Source organism: Pelodiscus sinensis, chromosome 14, assembly GCF_049634645.1.
Source record: "Pelodiscus sinensis isolate JC-2024 chromosome 14, ASM4963464v1, whole genome shotgun sequence".
Taxonomy (NCBI): Eukaryota; Metazoa; Chordata; order Testudines; family Trionychidae; genus Pelodiscus; species Pelodiscus sinensis.
In genome coordinates, this window is record NC_134724.1 from 12,693,435 (window position 1) to 12,706,489 (window position 13,055).

Consider the following 13,055-nt stretch of genomic DNA (forward strand, 5'->3'; position numbering starts at 1 on the left):
TGGACCCTCTCCATAAAACTTTGCTGGATGCTTTATCAGGGCTGGTTTTGTGCCTAGACAAGCCCTTCCCACCACGGATAGGAGAATGAGTGGGATTTGTCTTCCCATGAAGTATTGGCTGCTATGGAAGGCAGAATGCCGGTCGGGATATACCAATGGTCTATGGTATGACCTCTCCTTGGTCTATGATCATTCCTAAGCTCCTGTGCTTAGGGCTTTTACTTTGAGCCGTTTTGTGGATTGTATGGCTTGGGCCTGTCTCTGCTGTTAACCTTTCTCGTGGCAATACAACACTTGATGTGGGGCTGAGCCTCGCTGCTCCCAGCATTGACTGTTCTTCTGTGAATATCACCCTCTCTCCACCTCCGTCAATATTTTGACATCCAGAGCACTTCCCACTGAAAATCAGGCTCTGTATTTAGGCCTCTCATTTATATTGGGATTTAGGTACCTAGCTTTAAGAATGGAAATTTTGGCCAAAATTCTTCCAGGCCTCAGTGTTTTCTGGGCCTCAGTATTTTCCATCTGTACCCTGAGGGTAATGATATTGAGCCAGCCTTGTAGAGTGCTTGGAGATCTGTGTGACATGTCCTGGGTGTATTCTAAGGGGCATGTGTGTTTCCCAAGGTCCCTACAGCATTTAGGAGCCCAAGTCCCAGTGGGAATTGCACTATTAAATGCCTGAGGTGTTCTTGAAAATCACCACCAAAGGGACTAGTACCTCATTGCCATAACAGTGCCTCTCTTAGCTCAGCGATGACAGCGCTTTGTTGGGATGCCAGCCTGACGTTCCCCCCCCCATCCTCAACCTGTCAGTAAATACGTAGGATTTCCCCAGGGCAGGCTGTGAGCTGCCAATGGAACCTGGCCTGCTTCAGCTCAGGTGCTCACATGGGCAGAAGGTAAAAGAGGCTGAGGACGGAAATGCCTTTCCAAACTGCCTGGCTGGCCTTGCCCACAACCCCCACGTTCAGTGTGACTCCACGAGTCTCTTGGGGCTGCTTTGGCTTCAGCCCTGCCAAGGCTGGGGCCATGCTGCTAGCCTTCCCAGGGCTGGGCAGGCTGGGGCTGGGCACTGCCTACCTTTGAGTGTGGGGGTGGGCGGGTGCCCTCTCTCCCAGTGCTTAATGTGGGCAGGAAGGCCAGGGCCATGCAGCTCCTGCCATCCCTCCTCATGCATAGTGGGTGGGACGGACAGGGCCCTGTGCCACCCACCTGCCCAGCCCTCCTGCCTCATGCTGTGGGGGAAGGCTGAGGCAATACACTTCCTGCTGGGAGGGTGCCCTTACAGTGGGGAGAAGCTTGGCTCCTACAGGGGCCCTGGGTGGCAGGGGCAGGCCCTCCAGTGGCAGGGCTAGGGTTGTGCGCTTGCCTCCCCCAGCCACAGCTTCACCCATCGCCCATGGGGGCTCGGTATACACAAGGCGGGGTGATTCTCTATTACAGAATTAGCATGGCTCCAGGGAGGCCATCCTACCACTTGAGTGGCTGATCGGACTCATTTCTGTGTGGAGGCGAGTGGAGGATCCTGCCGGCTTCTCTTCAAGCCACAGCCCAACAGACTGCCTCGTTCTGTTTCCTTCCCCTTCAAGGATCCAGCTCAGCTTTCAAATGCCAGCTCCTCCGGGACTCGTTAAAATACTTGATCAATGCCCCTCCTCCTCTACTGGGCTGCCCTTTAACTCATCTGTTCTGTCGCTACCTGACTCCGATCGCTTCCACAGAAAGGTTGCCATAGCGATCTCAGATGCAGCTCAGCAAAAAAAAAAAAAAAAAAAATCTGGTTTCTGTATCTTAAGTTTTCCTTTTAGAGGACGTAAGGTGAAGCCTGCCAAGGGCCGGGGTCACCCATGTTCAGTGAGGCAGATTTGTGTTCTCTAGACAGATTGGTTGCTGGAGGGTCATCTGCCAACTAGTGCCGCTTCCTTGCTTCTTACCCCTTTGCTGCCTATTAGCAGTGGTAAACATACTTCTCTGCAAAATATCAATCTGCCTTTTCTAAAGGATTTTTTTTAAGTGCTCCTCTAAACTGTGCTGTCCCATGTCAGAAATGGCTGTGTAGTGAGGATCTTTAGCAAGCCCCAATTGGGGTTTTTTGGGGGGTGGTGGTGTTGTTTTATCCTTAGGACTCTGTTTTCAGAGTGATCTTCATTACATTTTCAAAGCTAATCTTTTAAATGACAGGCTTAATGCCCCATGTTCATCAGGGGTTTCTTGGAGGCACAGCAGCTACGAGTATGACAGCACTTTGAATTCCTTCTGCAGTTAGAGAGAACATCCACAGGCAGGGCCTCAGCAGTGCAAACAAGTGTGATTTCTGTCCATATCCAGGGCTCTCACTACTAACAGGAAGTCTAAATATCACAGCAAAACCCTAACCTTCATTCTCTGAAGAAGTGAATTGCAATCCTCCTGACCAGTGTTCCCTCTAATCTTGTCCGTCCGTGTGCAGAATAATTTTATGTGCACCAAGGCATGGACGCATGTGCACCACCAATAGATACACAAAACCTAGATGTGGGTGCTCTCCTGAGCGGTTATTCAAGTGCAGCTTTTAGGGAACACTGGTCCTGACTCACCCGATTGCAGAGCAGCAGCCAGATCCCGCACCCCCCCACACCCCTTTATTAGGGCATAAATGCACCCTTAGCTGAGTAAAAGCTAAGGTTTGGTCCCATTGCCAAGGGCAGTAGGGTAAGTATGGTGGTGGGGAGAGATGGTGAATGAGCAGAAGGAGGGCACTCTCTCATGTGACCCTGGAGCCCAGAATGGGCCAGGTACAGCTGGCATCAGATGCATATTTCAAAGACTCCCATCAGTAAAGTATTTGTTCATTACTAGGGAAGAGCGAAGATAAAAGGGTGATTCCCAGATGGGCAGCAGCCATTATCTGCTGCAGCTCGCTGGGATATTTATTATGCCATTATCATAAGAGAGATGGAGTCTGCACAATCATGTTGAGAATGTAATAGTTAATAGGTGACAATGACCTGGCAACCCACCTACATTGTACAACTCTCCTTGTCTCTTCTAGATGGGCAAAGATCCTTCTTCTGTTCTCTGGGGCAGCCTCTCGGGGCCTCATTCACTTCCTGACTCCGATCAAACTCTCTCTCTTCCCTCTGGACCGTGACAACTTCTAACGCCTGTGTCAGCGCTCTAGAATGGGTCTGTGGCTGATAATGGGTGCAAAAGGACATCACTTAAGGGCAGACAGAGGTGGCCACAGAAAAACAAAAAATGACATTTCATTTCAGAAATCACAGCTGAGCAATCCATAAGGCATCCCACCCAAAATCTTACCCCCTGAGCTAACTGTTTTCCAGACCTATCCACTGCTTGCCATCCGCCTCAGCTCCATCTCATAAGAACATAGGAATGGCCATACTGGGTCAGACCAAAGGTCCATCTAGTCCAGAATTCTGTCTGCCGACAGTGGCCCATACCAGATGCCCCCAGAGGGAATGAACAGAACAGGGAATCATCAAGTGATCCCACCCCTGTCAGTCGTACCCAGCCTCTGACAAACATTTCCACTACCTCAGCACATAGCATAACCTGTATCTAAGCCCGTAGACTGCAGTTGATTATGAAGCCCCTAGATCATTGTTTCCCAATTTTATTTGGCCACGGAACCCTTTTAAACTCAAAAGAATTTTGCAGAACCCCTAATAACAGTCTTATATATGGAGGTGAAAAAGTAGACCACACATAAGTAAGGATAATAATAAACAAATGCTAAACAAGGTCATGAGATCAACATTTAGTTTAATTGCACGTATTTAAAAACAAAAATCACACTTAATGTGTACAAAAAATAAAGCTCAAAAACTAATATGCATAATATATGGTAGATAACAGGTGATCGCATCACTGATTGCCTGCGCGCAGAGCGCTGATTAGTGACATCATCGTCCCCACTCTGGCTAAGCTGGCATTGCACAGGGACGCTTATCGTGGCAAACACAAATGAAAATTGTTTTCAATCCAATTAATAAATGCTTAAGTATTTATTTTTTAATTATAAAATGTTATTGTAATAGAATTTTCTCGCGGAACCCTTATTTTCACTCTGTGGAACCCCGGGTTTCTGCAGAACACCATTTGGGACGTACTGCCCTAGATTACTTGTTTCTGACTGGTTGTACAGACACGATCCTGCACTCCATTCCACTGTGTCCCAGGGCTTTCTAACAGGAAGACTTTATAAGAAGCACACAGGATCTTTTTCAGGGGCTATGTTTATTGAAAATGCATGAAAAGCATCATCTGCATTCACACACATACACACGGGTGCTGCAGATGATCTTAGAGTTACCAGTCTGTTGAGGCTCAAGTCAATCTATTGGCACATTAGATAAAACATGAATGAGGAGCTGGGTTCTGGAAGTCATGAGCTGAAGCTCTGAGGCAGGACTGAACCCAGAGTTCCATGGCAAGAGAACCTTATTTTTATACTTGTCTTCCCATGATTAACTCTTGTTTGTCACCTCACTCTTGGGGGCGGGGGGGGGGGGGGGTCTCTGCCTGTCTCCAAGGTTTGTCAATTCTGCTAATTTAATTCTAGCATTGAGCACAATGGATGCTTCCTGGTTATCTTCAAGCTTCTCACTTCTTGACCATCTGGGCATTTGTGATGGCTTTCAAACTTGTCCTTAACTATACACGCATCTTCCACTCACATCGAGCCCTTTACAGAGAATTTCCTGTTAAATGGTTTTGCAGAGTATGTCAGACAGGATTCCTTTTTAGAAAGGATTATACCATTACTAAAGAAATGACAAAAAGAAATGCAAGGCAGGCAAGAGGCACAACTTAAGTTGTAGCCAACATTGTCTAATTGCAAAGGGTAGCTGGCCGGGTCAACGGAACTTATAAGCAAATCATTATAGAGGATGTATTACCATCATAATACTTACATTCTTATACCAACACTAAAATTCTACATTTTGGCTACACTCTCAGAGAAAGTCTATGCCGCTGTGACAAAGTGGGGACTCTATTCACTCTGTTTGCTTTGTTATGTTGCCTCTGTGTGTGTGTGCATGCATGCCCGTGTTTGTCTGTCTGGCTACGTCTACACTGGCCCCTTTTCCGGAAGGGGCATGTAAATTTCAGCAGTCGTCGTAGGGAAATCCGCGGGGGATTTAAATATCCCCCGCGGCATTTAAATAAAAATGTCCGCCGCTTTTTTCCGGCTTTTAAAAAAGCCGGAAAAGAGCGTCTAGACTGGCCCCGATCCTCCGGAAAAAGCGCCCTTTTCCGGAGGCTCTTATTCTTACTTCAAAGAATAAGAGCCTCCGGAAAAGGGCACTTTTTCCGGAGGATCGGGGCCAGTCTAGACGCTCTTTTCCGGCTTTTTTAAAAGCCGGAAAAAAGCGGCGGACATTTTTATTTAAATGCCGCGGGGGATATTTAAATCCCCCGCGGATTTCCCTACGACGACTGCTGAAATTTACATGCCCCTTCCGGAAAAGGGGCCAGTGTAGATGTAGCCTCTGAGTTTTCCTGGGCACTGCACTGGTGCCCAGCTGGGGATGGGAGTTTTGGGTGTGACTCTAGCTACACAACAATAACTCAGGCTCTCTTATAACTGACCCTATGTGGGGGGAACAACTAGGTGACCGCAGGGGACACCTTTTTGCAGAGATGCTGGAAAAAAGGAGGAGGTGGGGCTGCCAGCAGGGCTGGACCAGTTGGGGAGTGTGTGAGTTAGTCTCGGCTGGTTTAGGATGCAGGGAGGGGGCCCAGGGCACTGGCTCTGGACACCCCTCTCTGCAAATTGGATTGTACTGACTGCTCCTGGTCCCTGTGTTAACAGCAAGTCTGTGCTGTCCTGTATCCCTGTGAACCAATAAATGTGCTGTTTCACTCGCTGGCTGAGTCTCACATCTGACTGCAGATGGGGGTGCAGGGCCTGGTGGCTCCCCAGACTCTGTGACAGCTTCCATATGAAATAAATATGGTATATAAATGATCCCTCTTTGATGTCTTTGCCTAAAAAAAGGGACAGCTGATGATTTTTTTAAAACATTCGGGTTTTCCAAGCCAACGTTTTATTGCATTTTTTAATTGCAATCTCAAGAGTGCCATAAAATCCACATTACAGATGCAACTGTTTCCTTTATGTGTTCACGATAAAAACCCATCAATAAATGGAATAGACGCTCTGATCAGCCTCCTCTGCCCCTTCCCTTAAACAGGCTAATCATGGATCTACTCTACTGAGTTAATAAAACCATTAGCCAAGAAATGGTTTCTGTTCTGACACCCCTGGAACACCTTCTCTCCCCCATCTCTATCCCTAATTGCATTGCATTTAACACACCTAATTACCAAAATGACGTCTTCCAAAAATAAACTGTGGGGTATTCAGAGCCGCCTCGCTTCTCAGCATTAGGGTTGTTTTCAGCCAAAAAATCTGTGCCTTTCAGCATTATCTTGGCATACTCAGGTGTGGGCCAAAATCTTCTGATTCCTCCCCATCACTAGAGTCCTGGAAAAAGCTAAAAAACCCAGTAGCTAGAGCAGGTGAGACACAATGGGCACAAATCATGATATTTGCTCAGTCGTTCGGCATTTGTTACGGTACCTTAAATCAGCAACCTCAACAATTCCTTAGGTCTCAAACCAGAAATAAAGGTGCTGGAGGAAACAAGGCCTTGGTAATTTCCCCAAACTAATGAGCTAACATGGATGCTAATGAATCAGGTGGATTGAAAGTTGGCTATTAACATGCATGGGGGAGCTGACCCAATAGTGTTCACACCTAGGGGTGGCCAGAGAGCCACCCATTGGCTTCAATCATTTGTCTCATGCAATTCTATAATGAGCCCTTCAGTGAAAAGTTTCCAGCCTGAGTTTCTAAAAATCAGGCTCCAAAGGCTCCCATTTTTTTAAATGGAGGGGTACTCATTGTAGATGGTGGGTGCAATCCAGGCTCCACTGAACTCAATGAGAGCTTTATCATTAATTTTGATGGGGCTCGGATGTCACCCTATGGCTAGGGCTACACTGCAGGTATTTGTCGACAAAGAATATGCTAATGAAGCACTCATTAGCATTTGTCGCACTGTTGCCCCCATCCACGTTATTTGCATAGTCTCTGCCAATGCTTTTTGAGCAAGAAGTTTTTTGTGCAAAAACAAGCAGTGCAGATGGGGGCCGTTTTGCTCAAGATCCTGTATACCGCCTTTTTTGAGGCAGAAGGGATCTTGTGCAAAAGGGTGGGATTTTTTTGCACAAAATAGACCCATCTACACTGCTTATTTTGTGCACAAACCTCTTGTGGAAAAAGCATCAGCAGGGAATATGTAAATGACAGCACAACAAATGCTAATGAGCGTTTCATTAGCATACTCTCGGCCGACAAATACCTGCAGTGTAGACATAGCCTCAATGTCCCAGCCGGTGTGGCTATAAGATGTAGCACTGCATTCTGGGACCTGTAGTGTTTGTACCCTCTGCCTCAAAGGCATGGTTGGCTGCAATCTGACCCATTGTTTTGCAAACTAGGCATAACTGTAGGACTTCTGACCGGTGGCCAGCAGGGCTTTCAGTTGAACAAAATTTGCCTGCCCTGACTTGTATATGCCAGATTCAGAGGTGCTTGAAAGCTCACCAGGACATTTTTGCTCTTGCAGTTGTAATTGACGCTTTCCTGACTGGTGCTTACAAGCCTCTGTAACGCTGATCACAGATGGAGCCTAAATGCCACATCATTGACGTTGAAGGGCACAGCTTAGTTTCTGAGGCATAATAGACTGAAATAATTTGAGAGAGAGCATCTAGACTTTTTAAAATGCTCTATACCTTCAAGGGTGCTGGTGAACATATATCATCCAGCATCCCCACCCTATTCATTACTATGCACCATGCGGGGTGCCTCTAAAAATCAAATGGGATACAAATGATGGGTGTTTTAGTGCCATTAGTTTCAGTCGTTTCTACAATATTTGAATCATTGGCTCGCTGCTTTGGTTTTGGAAGAATCCCAAAGCTGCATGAATATACTAGCATTATAAGCCATTCATGGGGCCTGGCCAGGCCGCCTAGCAGATGGAGGCCCTTATGTTTTGGCATTGCACACATATGGAAGACTAATATGCAGTCCAGGAATAGACGATTAGTTCTCCTTTTCCTAGCAATCCCAATCCAAAGGCTCTTTCAAGCTAAATAAGTTCAGCTGGAACATCGACAACAAGATGCTACAAGACTGAAGGTTCAAGCACAATTTTTTTTCCTTTTAGCAGTTGGTATTAGATTGAAAGCCTAAAACTGCAATAGTTCCTTGAAAGTCGCATGTTAGGGTTTAAAAAGCTATGCATAGCTAGAATGCGCTCAAAGCCTTTCACCTCAGCAGGGCCACATAGGACCATGGAGAGTTGCTTCCATCCCATCTTTTAATGGGACTTCTCCAGACCACCAAACAACCCAGTGGCAGGACACATGGCACCTACGAATAAAACCCACCTATCATGGAGACTCAGAGATGGTGTAGCAGGGGATGCTGCCAATCCAGAGCAGAGTGTTTGTGGCTGAGGCTTTCTATTTCCAGGCTATAGAGCTATCAGACCTTTTTAATTCAAGCCCACTTCAAATGACAGGGACAGATTTGCAACCAATGTAAATTCTCTGGAGCTATGTCTGGTTGCTCCCACTGAGAATCTGGTCCCTGCACTGTTCTTTTTGGGCGAATTCAGTGACTGAACTCTGTTTGTTCATGTATTACTCTATGGTTTATAGAAGAGGCAGCCCTGGAAGGTTTTTGCAGCACTGTTGTATCCAAGGAGTACAGCATTTTAATCTCAGGGCATCAAAATCCTTTTGGCTGCACATAACCAGAAATCTTGTTCTACTGACACTAAGTAAGGCTTGCCACATGTGGCCCATTAATCAATAGACTGCACTGTACATTAGGGTCCTGGAAAATTTACCCTAAAGATGTGTCTAAATGGTACCCTAGAGATGGCCCAGGTACCTGCCTTCATGAGACAAAGACCAAAAGGCTCTCTGGTCCAACCAGCCCCTAGGAACCCCAGTGGTGGTACACTCCTCCCACCCAGGCTGGGAGTATGGGCCTCGAGGGGCAGGGTTGAGACTGGGTAGCTCACACCCCCTGGGCGTTTGCTCCCTGGGAGTGGGCTGGCAGGGAATGGACTCTGAATGATGTCACCCTGACTCCATCATAGAGCGTAGGTTGGTAGCTCCCCGTTGCCATGGGAACTTGCTGTTTTGCAATCCTGCCTGCAGAGGTGCAACAGCTGGAGCAGAGCAGGTAATGGCTCAGGCCAAACACACACACCCTGCAGTGACTGGCTGCCCCACCCCAGGGTGGTGGCCTGTGGGTCAGAGCACTGTAGTCAGTCTGTGGGGCTGGGTTGTGTTTAGAGCAGGGAGGATCTCTAGCTGCATTGTCCTTTGTTCAGTAATGCTAGGGTTAGTGCTAGCTGAGGCAGGGGGATGCGTGGGGTGGGGGGAGAGGAGGTTCTCCTGCTGTTTCCTGTGTTAGGGAAGGACTTTAGTCAAAGCTCACTCTTATCACCCATGGGATGAGCTTTATTCTTGTCACCCTCGGGGAGGACCAAGATGGTGATAATGCTCAGAGAGGGTCTCTCAATCCTGTGTCAGTGCAGTGTCTTAGGGGACACTGAGCAAGCAGAAGGGCAGCAAGAAGTTCCCAAGGTGATAAAATGAAATTGAAAAACAACATCATGTAGGGGGATGGGACTGCTGTGGAATCCTGCCGTGTTTGTTCAGAGACAGGGCAGATGATTTCCCCTTATGTGAGCCCTTCTCTGATCCTACATGGTACAAGGTACTGGTGCCCTGTCCTAGGAGTACAGCAGCTTTGGAGCACTGCAGTTAATTGATGGGCAAACCAACCATGGAGAAGCCCCTTATTCAAAGTTGTGGCGATACTGGAAAAGGCAGCAGTAGGCCGTGAACTTCGTGTATGGTTGATGGGCCATGTGCAGCATCCTGACCTCAGAAGCAGCTTCAGCTGGGAAGAGACATGCCAGTCTTGTATTGACTCCCACCCAGAGAAGCCGTCAGGAATGAATGCAACATGGCTATCCAGACCTGCTGGCAACCTTGTCACACAAACAGTTTTGCCACCTAACAGCAGGTCAGGCAGCCAAAAATAGCGAGGAACCAATTCCCATAAAAACAGCTGCAAGCGCTGGAGGCTACGTGATGACTGTGCGTGTTATCGGAGCAGAATATGTGGTCTTCTGGCCAAAGTCTATGAGGATCTGCAGCCAAGAAACAGGCTGCAGATCCAAATGGACCTAGAAGCTTGGTGCAACTTCCAGTGAATTGCAGCCAGTCTTTGCACACAACGGGTAGTGGAGGAAGTGTGGCAGTGTTAGGAGCACAGGGCACATTGTATAAGGAACCGGTTTCGCCTCGTGCCTGTGAACCCAGGGCTGGGTGCAGATTACCTGGTGCAAATCCTCGGACAGACTGTGAACCCTTTGTCTGATTCAATGGTGCCCTGTATTATGTTATTTCTGATCTGTAACCTGCAATGTACAGTGCTGATAGTGGCTGTGTTGTAGACCTGCCTGAGACACATAATTAAAGCCTATGGGAGCTGCCAGGAAGCAGGATGGACACAGGTGACTGCAAATTCAGAGGCCCCTCCACAGTCCTAAGTTACTGGCTTCACAGGGGAAAGTCCGTCCAACAATTGGCATTTCCTTCAGGCTGCTGCATCTTGTGTTAGCCATTGACCAATGTCGTACTGTGTTACACTGTAACAGAAACAATTAAGGGAGGGTTCCAAGGAGAGTGCTCCATGTTCCCAACCCCCCACATCTCAATAAAGCTAAAGTGTTGTTGTCCCTGATCAATTACACTAGATTTACACTCAGGGTACGTCTATACTACAGAGCTTTTACGGGATACTGGAGGTATCCCGGAAGAGCTCTGCCATGTCCAAGGAACGCGTCTGCTTTTCCGGAAAATTTTTTTTGGAAAAGCAGACGTGTTTTTTTGGCATCCCTGTAAATCTCATTATAGAAGGAAGAATGGATGTTTCGAAAAGAGGGGTTTTCCCCAACATTTGGCCCCGGGTAGATGGGCCAAATGTCGGAAAAGCCTCTTTTGGAAGAAAAGTGGAAAAACATACGCAAATTACGGTTCACAATTTGCATATCTTTTTCCGACTTTTCTTTGTAGCGTAGACACAGCCTCAGTCAGAGCTCCTGCTGCAGTGCTCCTTGTGAAAATCATTATGGAAAGGGGCTTTGTTGGAGGAAAGCTACTGCAGCATAGATAGTTAAGCAGCTACACGCTACGGCTATGTCTAGACTGCCCCTTCTTGCATAAAAAATATGCAAATGAGGCAAAGCGTGGACTATTGCCACGCCTCATTTGCATAATTAATGAGGCTCTGTATTTGTGCAAAACCCCCCCTCTTGCGCAAGAACCGTTCTTCTTTTTTTCAGGAAGAATGGCTCTTGCGCAAGAGGGAGTTTTTGCGCAAAAAGGAGCTGTGTAGACGTCTCCTTTTTGTGTAAAAGCCTTTTGTGCAATAACGGAGTCTCATTAATTATGCTTTGCCTCGTTTGCATATTTTTTTGTGCAAGAGGAGGCAGTCTAGACATAGCCTAAGGGTATGTCTACACTGCAACACTATTTCAAAATAACTAGCACTATTCTGAAGTAACTTAGTCCAGAAGTAACTTACATATCAGGCAGTTATTTCGAAATAGTGTCAAAATACTGTCAAGCTGGAGGACTTCTTACTCCTACTCCTGTAACTCTCATTGTATGAGGAATAAGGGAAGTCAGAAGAAGAGTGAACTATTTTGAAATATGTCCTGTGTGGACACTCCCTATTTCGAAATAAGATACACAATTGACATAGTTCAATTTGCATAGCTTATTTCAAGTTAAGCCCTGCAGTGTAGATTCACCCTAACTGACTTGCACTCCAGTCTTCATCTCTTCTGGCCCTTGATTGCACCTATTTTGGCATCTGATGGCTCAGCTGTTGGATCAGGGACTTAACTCTTAAAATGGGATGGATCTGGCCGGTGTTATTTTCAGGTGGAAAAAAAGCTTAGTTTTGGAATCATCAAATGTCAGGATTGCTGCCATGGGAGAAAGTTCATCCTGGTCAGGAATCACATCCGTTTTGATTAAAATTCTGGTGCTTGTGAAAAAGTAGGGATGCTTCTGTCCACAGCCTGCCTTCATTGTTGGGCATGGTTGCTGATAGCCTAGGGTTGGGATGCATGCTATCAGGGAAGAGAAGGCAGATAGGAAAGGAGTTATCTGGGCTCCCCACAAAGGAATAAGCCCATCTCAGGGGTGGCCTTCAGGATGCACCCTTTAACAGCTGAAGAGATTTCCTAAGCCCACATCTACAGAGGTGGTGGGAGTCACAGTGAAAAACTGAGTCAAGCACAGATGGATTCATGAGACATTCTTGTGACCCATGTTCTCTCTAATCTAGGGGTCTCAGACTCACAGACCATGGGCCATCCTTGGTCAGAGCAATCTGCTCTAGGAGAGGCCTGTTTGTTCCCACCATCACACCGCCCTCTCCCTCCATGTCACCCTGTCTCCAAGGACGTGGCCTCAGGGATTACTGGAGGGTCCTGGCATGCACAGCTGCAGGAATCCACCCCCCCCCCCCCACCCTCGCACAAAGCAGTTGCTGTGAGGAAATGGAGCACACACAGCTTCCCCCAGGGCTCCTGCTGCCACAGGCGGTGCAGGGAGGGCCCAACTGCTGCTACATGCCAGGCCCCCCAGGTAATCCCCAAGGCTGCATCCTCAGGGATGAGGGTGCCAGGGGTGGGAAAAGGCAGGGCAGTGGTGGGAAGGGAGTGGAGTTGGGGGAACAGTAATGAACAGACCAACCCCCTCAGCCCAGTGGAAATCCGGGGCCAGATTGCACAATTACTCCAGCCAAGGATGGCCCACAGGCTGGGAATTTGAGACCCCCTGCTCTAATCGTTTCCATCCATCTGTGGATTTTTTTCATCCAGGTGCGGATGAAATTTTTTAAATCAGCACTGTTGTGCAAATGTGCACCACCC

At 47.4% G+C, this 13,055-nt stretch overlaps 1 protein-coding gene across 4 annotated transcripts in view; it reads left to right on the forward strand.

Moving 5' to 3' along the window:
- FAM174B (family with sequence similarity 174 member B) overlaps positions 1-13,055 on the forward strand; it is a 173,555-nt gene that overhangs the window by 155,968 nt on the left and 4,532 nt on the right. The window contains exon 1 of one of the 4 annotated variants that reach the window (XM_075897015.1): positions 9,228-9,277. The exons of the other annotated variants lie outside the window; for them this stretch is intronic. The gene's annotated coding sequence lies outside the window, so the exon portion shown is untranslated. Of the gene's footprint in view, positions 1-9,227; positions 9,278-13,055 lie in introns of those variants that run through there. 4 annotated transcript variants of the gene reach the window in all.